At 43.3% G+C, this 8,776-nt stretch overlaps 1 pseudogene; it reads right to left on the bottom strand.

The window, feature by feature from the left end:
• Positions 1 to 7,317: 7,317 nt before the first annotated feature.
• On the bottom strand, positions 7,318 to 8,242 carry LOC147424369 (uncharacterized; annotated as a pseudogene).
• Between the last annotated feature and the right edge of the window lie 534 nt (positions 8,243 to 8,776).

The following is an 8,776-nucleotide window of genomic DNA, read 5'->3' as shown; positions in this document are numbered from 1 at the left end:
TCTCGGGTGGGAGAGTCTTGTGATCTTGAGCATTGTTTGCCATAGCTTTGGCATGGAGACGCTTCAGGTTAGAGGCGATTTTTATTCACGACGACTGACATGTTGGTATTGTGGCCACAAGGGGCATATTAGGCGTCGTTGCTTCAGGCGTATGAGGCAACGGAAGAGGCAGATGCATGGTGCTACTATGAGGACAGACTCTAGAGAGTATGCATGTGACGGGCATGTCTCTTTTGAGTTTAGCTTGCCTTCAGACTACTTTGTGTCTTGGGATAGCACATTGTCTACGCGTTTTCTACTAGATGAGCATACAGTTTTTCACGTGACACCACGTTGTGATTTGTTTTGCTCTTTCTCTAGTGGGAGACTTGGTTGTGTGCAGTTTGTTGATGGTTCAACATACGACATAGAGGGTGCTGGAGATGTATGTACGTCCTTGCCTAGCGGTGCATTTCTTACGCTACGAGATATATGTTATGTACCAAGACTTAGTCAAAGTCTCATTTTAGTGCATCAGTTGCAGAGTAGTGGACATTGTGTACTGCTTGGAGAGCGGTCATTTCAGATGCATAGGGGATCACTGGTGATAGCCAAAGGTGCTAGGAGTGGTCTGATATACCCTTTGCACATTTTTGACACACGAGGCGGTGTATTCTCTGAGTATTTGCAGCCATGTTTGGAGTGAGAGATGAGGCGTGTCTCTTTTGCAGATGTGCTGCATGGAGAGCAGGTTGTGTATTTGTCTTGTGGTGACATTCACACAGACAATGGTATGTCTGGGAATACACAACTTTGTCAGTCATCAATTGAGGTGACATTAGTTGAGCCAGAGACCGATGTATTGTTCTATGATGCGTCTGATACGTTTGAGGGCGACAACGTCCTTCAGATAGCTGTGTGTGATTGCAGTGGTGCTGATTTTTCAGTTTTGCAGTGATTCTCAGCAGATATGCCTTTGCCAGATGATGCTGACATGGTGATGCATAGTCAGGTGGTTCTTGATGAGGATGCATATGGAACTGAGGTTGCTGACAGGGAGAGGTTGGCACACATAGTGCATGTTTCGTCAGCTTTCGGGTCTCTCAAGTCTGACCTTTTGGTCTCGAGACCTCATCTTGCTTATGCGGTTGGTGCATTTGCAGTGAGAGTTGTCAGTCGTACAATGACTGACACTGGCATTGTGCATTGTGGAGCCATGCAGGTCGTCACTCGGTACCTGCATCATGAGTCGTAGCTCTAGCCCTAGTGGTATGCATGTTGCATCTACACTAGAGCATGTTTGGAGTGAGCCAGTGGGCATAGGTTGAGAGTCGTCTTCTCTCACCTCTTGTATATACTAGTTGTAGGCTAGTCTTCTCGCCACTTATCGGCACACAACCTTTAGTGGGAGAATGTTAAGTAAAGGCGGTGTGCCTCACCGTGCTTTGCCCGTGTCCACCAGCCAGTGTCAGGCTACCCACATTTATCTCCTTATTCTTTATACATACAAAGAATAAGGAGCTCTCACTCACATTCTCACATGATGCTCACACAGTGAGATTTGGGAGCTCCACCCCATATCCTCGTGCTCTCTCTCTCCCTCTCTCCCCTTTGCACTCTCTGCACGTGCACTGCATCACACACTCACAGCAAGTGTGCCAAATGTGAAAATCTTTCATGAATTACACCCGTCCCGAGTGATGGTGATGCGAGTAAGATAGTTACATGGCACTAGCATGACTACCAGACATACATAGGGCTTCAAGATGGTACATCTCGTAGATTGCAACTTACATCTCACATTGCACCATGTACCTTCTTCATGCAGGCTTTTAGGTCCTCTGTGTATCCATATATGTAGCATACGCATCGCACGAAGTGGCACGATCATCAGTTTTGTGCTTGCCTTGCCTCCTTTCCCATTAGCATTGTGGTCTCTGTCGTGGATTTTATAGAGAACTACACCTTTGCCCCACATCTAGAGATCCAGTCCATATATTACTTCTCTAAGTATGTACAAATGATAATGGTTGGATAAATTTATATTCACTTTGCATTTTTAGCCACATGATTAAAAAGCGTTGTTTCGTGTATTCTCACCTTTTTAAACTCTCTTGAAGGTGGCAATCCTTGTACATATATCTTACCGTCATGCAGAGAAGGCAGTTGATGGGGTGAAGAGCTCTCAGGATTTGTGGATGATCATATGTGAGTACCATTTCTACTTTAGAAGGTGGGAACAGCCCTTAGCAGGTGGCTGGCAGGTGACTACACTAGAGGCTTCTAGAAGTAGTAATTCAGAGATGTTACCACGATAACGGATAGTACACAGCCAGTTGGAGGCTATAAATAGGACCCACTACTTCATTCCCCCTTCTGACTCTTTCTTCCCACTTAGCCTGGAGTGTAATCCAAAGCCCAACACTTGTATTTTGAGCCATATGATTTTGTACTTTATACTCTCATTAGGCTGGAAGCTCATTCCTCATCGACTTCCATTGTATACTTTTTTAATCCTGACTAATATAAATCCAATTCCAGCTATCTTTTCTATTATCTTGTCTTTTAATTCCAGGATTGTCTTTTAGTGTACTGAAATCCGATCTAAAGTTTGAGTTTGATGCAAGTTTGAAAACTGAAATTTGATACCCATTCATTTGATGGACACTAGGCTTTGGTATCCATACCTAATTATTACCATTGTAAAAGCCTTTTTTGTGTAATTGAACTTTGCCGCCCAATGCCTAGAACATTCGAAGCCAGAAACTCTTCACCAGAAGGCACCAGAACCAGTGTCAGTCAGGGTGGTAACCCGAAGTAAATGGGTAGTCATTGAAGAGATCCCACAGGAGCAGGACAAATAAACTGTCGAGACGAAGAAGTGGGAGCAATAGAGAGCAGTCTGGAAGGCTAAGGGCAAAGAGAAGGTAGTAGATGAATGGAAGGAGAAAAGGGAGCTCGCAGCAAAATCACTAAAATCGTGGCTAAGAATCTGCCAGAACTGCCAGAGTGTTCTGAAGCTCGAAAATTTCAAAAACTACCGCCCTAGTCTTCAAAGGTCTAGAAGGAGAAGACAGTATCTAGACTAGATGAGTCCATGATAGTTGCAGTGCAAAGCCTGGCCAATGAGGTACAGCAAGTCAAGAAACAATTGACTGAAGTTGGATCAACTAAACTGAAGGAGGAACAATCAGAGGGTTTTGTCGCAGGTTCAGCCAATGATGAGCCAAGCAGCAAAATGAAATTGTGAAGATTCAAAAGACAAATCTTCCAGTTCAAACAATAGTTTCGGTAATGAGCAAGATGAGATTTATAAGTCTACAAAAGGATACAGAAGTTGACAGTCGAGCTAGATGATATCAGACAAACTTTACTAGTAGTTGCAAAATTCATCAAACAGAAGAGAAAATCTGAAGTTGAAGCAAGAGTAGTGGACTTAGGAGCCATTCGGGATGATGAGCTTCGTGTAACTACAAACTCAAGAAGCAATGGTATGGAGTAATCGTGCATAAGGGAGCTAGAGTAAACATCCTCGGCACGCATTTGAAGCAGAAGCTCAGGATAACTGAGATGAAACCACTCCATTTAGAGTAAGGATGGTTGACCACAGAGTAGTCCAAGCTGTTGGACTCATTGAGAATATGCAGATCGGGGTAGGAAAGGAGAAGTTCAAAACTAGTCTTCTGGTATTAGATTTGCAAGGAGCTTATGGAATGTTGTTAGGAAGACCTTGGCTCAGAATTACTGGATCCATTCATGATTATGCAAATTAGACTTTGAAACTTTAGGGCTCTAACAGAAGAATTCAAAATCAGAACCAATAATACCAGAAGCTGGAAGAAGGCTCTAAGACCTGAGAAATTGTGTAAGAAGTATGGCAAGACGACGATTGAAAGAATGCTTGATTCAATGGTTATTTTCCCTTTAATAGAGATTGATCTGAGTGTTGTACTTATGGATAAAGAACAAGCTGAAAGGCAAAGGCTACAATATCTAGAGAAATTTACTGAATTGAACTCGGGAGAATGACCAATTCAGCTAGATGGGTGTCTGTCAGAACGACCAACATCAGATAAGTTCAATTTCAAGTAAAAAAGGGAGACCAGCTCAGAAAACATCGATGTAGCAGATCCAACAGCAATGGCACCATAAATTCATAATGATCTTTTGGAAATAAATTATCCTTTTGATGATTATGATGCTGGCATTCAAATGAGAAGGAAGCAGAGTCAATAGCCCAACAAGAGGGAGGAGGCCCAATTTGGTTACTGCAAGATGATCAAGAGGTTGAGGAGTGGAATCTTGGCTTAGAAGAAAATCCTAGAATCATTAAGATCAACAAGCACTAAAGTCGGAGATCAAAGAAAAGCAAAGGCATTGTTCCAAAAAACAAGGATGTGTACAATTGGGAGCATACTGACCTGAAAGACGTAGAGTCAAAAGTGTTCCAACATCACATTCCATTGAAGTCGGACGCCAGACCAATCAGGTTGCGAAGGTACATAATGAACACTAACTATGCTAAGAAGGTTGAGGAGATTGAAAATCTTCTCAAAGCAGGGTTCATCCACAGAGGTAGCAAGTAGTGACTGGTGTTGTCTATAGTAGTCCTAAGAAGAACGGTGTTAGGGATAATGGGTTTGCGAGGTGAACCAGGTCAGCACGGGGCTGCTCCCGGTGGGAAACAAGATAGACAAGATGCACAACACAAGCAAAAGATTTTGAATACACCTTAAATGCTTAAAAATTGACAACCGAAATGTTTTAAGCTGCTAATGATTAGTTGAAGTGGAATTCGATTACAACTGTTTGCCGTTAACAGCACTGATGGTGTTAGGAGAGTTTAATGCTCTCAAATTATACCAAGATTGTAAATTTCCCACTTATGCCTGCCATTAGAGCCATTTGAAGCTGATTAGGACGTACATATCTGGTAAAATTCCTTGCTTGATGCCCTTCTATCTCCCAAATACAGTAGAGAGAGGTTATCCTCTCTCCTTCGTCCCTTACTACTCCTTTGTGTGCTTCCAGATTACAATTCCTGCCATTAGCAGTACTACCAGAGAAAATTCCGAGCTTATGGAGCTTAATTCTTACAAATTTGACCAAGAGTATGATCTCCCGCTTATGCCTGCAATCAATACTTAAAATTGTCCATAAGGATGTATGTTGCCATCAACTCCCCTAAGCTCTTTCCCTTGCCAAGCTTTGCTTACTCTTGAAGGAGAGAGTTTCCTCTTCCTTATCCTTGACTTATGATCGATGAGAGAGAGACAATTCCTGCTTGTTCATCTACGAAAGAGAGAGCTTGAGTCCTGCTTTTACTCTTGTGCTCGATTCCTTGCGTTGATCGAGAGAGAGAGAGAGAGAGAGAGAGAGAGAGAGAGAGAGAGAGAGAGAGAGAGAGAGAGAGCACCTTCAGTTCCTTCCTTGAGCTTCTTGCCCTTTCCTTGCTTCACTAGGTCAAGAGAGAGGTAGCCTTAAATCGCTCACTATCGAGAGATCAAGCTCCTCCATGCCAAGGGAGAGAGCCAGAGAGGGATCGATTGAGAGCGTGAGAGAGAAGGATTGCCGCTTCCTTGCCAAGACTTGCTCTCAAGCATGAGAGAGAGAGAGAGAGAGAGAGAGAGAGAGAGAGAGAGAGAGAGAGAGAGAGAGAGAGAGAGAGAGAGAGAGAGAGAGAGAGAGAGAGAGAGAGAGAGAGAGAGAGTCCACCCTTCCTTCTCCTTGTTTGAGCTCCCCCCTTCGAGAGCCTTCAATTCTCCTCCTTGAGGTCGCGAGAGAGAGAGAGAGAGAGAGAGAGAGAGAGAGAGAGAGAGAGAGAGAGAGAGAGAGAGAGAGAGAGAGAGAGAGAGAGAGAGAGAGAGAGAGAGAGAGAGAGAGAGAGAGAGATGTTTGCTTCTTGCTTCTCCAATACCTCCCCTCCTCAACCCCTCTTGTCCTACTTTCCTTCCTCATAAAATCCTTTCTTGCTCTTCTTTTTGCCTCTCTTTACCCTTTTTTTTTCCTTGGCCCATCAGTCACGGCACCGTGACTGATGTGGCGCAGGACCAGGCATGATGACATGGTAGGTGAGCGACTCGGGCCATGTTGTTTCTACCATGGCTAGTACCAAATGCGATCGCCATGGCATGCAGAGCATTTTTCGTTTCAGGCACGCTCTCATCCGAGCTTCCCACTGAATGCTACGAGTCCATCCTCTCCTCTCTGCGCCTCCGTTCACAACTGCACGCCATACTTCCTTTTCACTTTCCCCCATTCACTTACTCAAATAACCTTAAGCCCTTATGGGCAGTATCCTTTGGGGCTATTGCCCTCCATGGGCACCACATTGGAAATATATTTCCACCAATGCTTTGCGTCGCACAACATTTGACATGCATATCAAGCAAGGCACTGGCAAGGTTGGCATTCTCTGCACTCAATTCGCTCCATGAGACATCATTTTGAACAACGAGCTCATCAAGAGATTTTTGTGCTTTCGTAACGGCACCACATTTGGCATACATATTGGCTAAGGCATTGTCAAGCACAACATTAGGTATACACCTCGACTACGGTAGCGACGAGCATGAATCACTAGCATACCCCGTTATCAATGCATTGTGATGACATTCCACACAAACCTCACCGTTAGTCATTGTCACCAAATTCAAGCATTAATTTCTTCTAGCTACGGACTCCAATTGGAAATCTGTAAATCCCTTTAGCCTTTACTCATCATATAGTCTCCATACAAACCCTTACCTTAAATTTCCTACATGGCACAACGACCGAGCGAACCACAGACTGGCACGGAACCGACCCCCAGTGAATCTTTTATGGCCAATATCTTGGTAACAGTAAATCCGATCACTGATTTGAAAATATCGACGTGCTCCACAAAATGAGCACTTCAGGCTAGTGCATTCATTCACTTCATTTTTTCTCCCCTCAGCTACAGTTGCCCAATCCGATATGGATTTGCAATTGAATCAAACTTCAAACTACCATAACTTCTTCATCGTAGCTCCAATCGACGAGCCGTAAAGACAAGCCAGTAGAGCACTTCAAGCACTACAATTATAGATCACAATCTCCCATCTGTGCTCACCTCAAGAATACTCCTTTTTAGCATCATTGAGGCATCTGTTGGCCCTTTGAAGCCGCATCTCGCATACATTAACCATAAAACTTGGTATGTTAACAAGCCTTGATCACTGCTCAATAAATGTGTAGGCTTCAAAGAAGCTTAGCTTGCATTTCTTTGCTCTTTTTCCCATGATGGAAGCGAAGTGGCACGACATCCACCCCCTCTAAATGTGCACATCCTCTGGCATGTGCCAACCATCTTCCCTTCTAATTTGCATCATCAAAAGCTTCATCAAATACATTGTCGGATGCATACATATCATCATCCCTTGGCTGGTGATCTAAGATTTGATCCTCAAAACTAAACTCACCTTCTCGTTTCTTGAACAATTTGATCCTTTTCCCTGCAATAGGCACTCTAAGCTTAGTGCCATCGAGCTCACATAGTTTATATGTTGCATTGTCATAAACATGAAATACAACATACGGTCCAAACCACCGCTTGACCATCTTCCGCATAGCAGAGTATTGGTTTTCCAAGCTACTATCATAAACAAGTACCAATCTCCATCTTTGATTGCATATGGCCGTAGTCTATGCTTCTGATCAAATGTTGCTTTATTCTTCAACCTTGCCTCCTTGAGCTTTTCTTTGGCCTACTCAATATCTTCTTGACGCCTCTCAAGTTGACAAATATGTAAAGAAAGAAAATCTTCTGTAGACATATATATTTCCCATGGCATTATAGTCCAAGACATAATTGCCTCCTCTGTAGGCATAATGGGTTTCTGCCCATGCATCAATTCAAATGGCATATAACTTGTACCTGAACTATGTGTAGTGCGATTAGCCCATAAAGCAAAAGGTAGTAGCTTAGGCCAATCACCAGTATGTCCTTGGCATGCTTTTGCTAAAGAATTAACAGTAGGCGGATGCCAACTTTCACTTTTCCCATTACCTTCTGGATGTATGCCGTAGTAAGAGCCAATTTGAAGCCCAAACGGGAAAAGAACTCACGAGCTTCATCCGCATCTAGCTCTCCTCTATCAGCACTGATTTTGCCAACACAGCCATACCTGGAAATTACATCTTCTAGCAAAAATTTGCATACAGCACTTGTAGCCTTTGTACGCAAAGCTCTTCCTTCAACCTGATTAGTGAGATCTTCTCTGGCAAGAACAATATACCTCATCTGCCAAACACCCGCTAGCATTGTAATCAAATCTACTACCCACTTGTAATGCATAAGTAGGATGTAATCCATCTTGATGCCATACATTAAAATATTGTTGGCATACTAAGCATACCTCTACAAATTGAGCAACATCTTTGTACATTCCTTTCCACCAATAGCGGTCCTTAATTTTGACAAAAGTTGCCCATACCCCTCTGTGTCCGGCCCATAAGCTTTCATGAAACTCTTTAATCACTTGCTGTTGAGTTGCTTTATCACAAACAACCCGTTGTGGTACCCCTCTTGAACGCTTTGGCTGCTTTCATAGATGACCATCCTTAAAAAAGTAGCCATAAGCCTTCTTTCTAATGCTCTTGTACTCTTGATCACTCCATCCCTCTTGCCTGGTAAGAGTGCTTAGGTAACGGCCGATCAAAATCCATTCTCCATCATACATCCCTTCAGAAAATAATTCAAAAACATGAGCATGAGTACCACAACTTGCATGTAAATGAGAAGAGGTGTAGAACTTTAAGCCCACATCATCACTAG

This window comes from Adiantum capillus-veneris, chromosome 25 (assembly GCF_014529385.1).
Source record: "Adiantum capillus-veneris isolate H3 chromosome 25, ASM1452938v2, whole genome shotgun sequence".
NCBI lineage: Eukaryota > Viridiplantae > Streptophyta > Polypodiopsida > Polypodiales > Pteridaceae > Adiantum > Adiantum capillus-veneris.
Note: the sequence above shows the minus strand (reverse complement) of the source record. Positions and strands in the feature narration are given on the sequence as shown.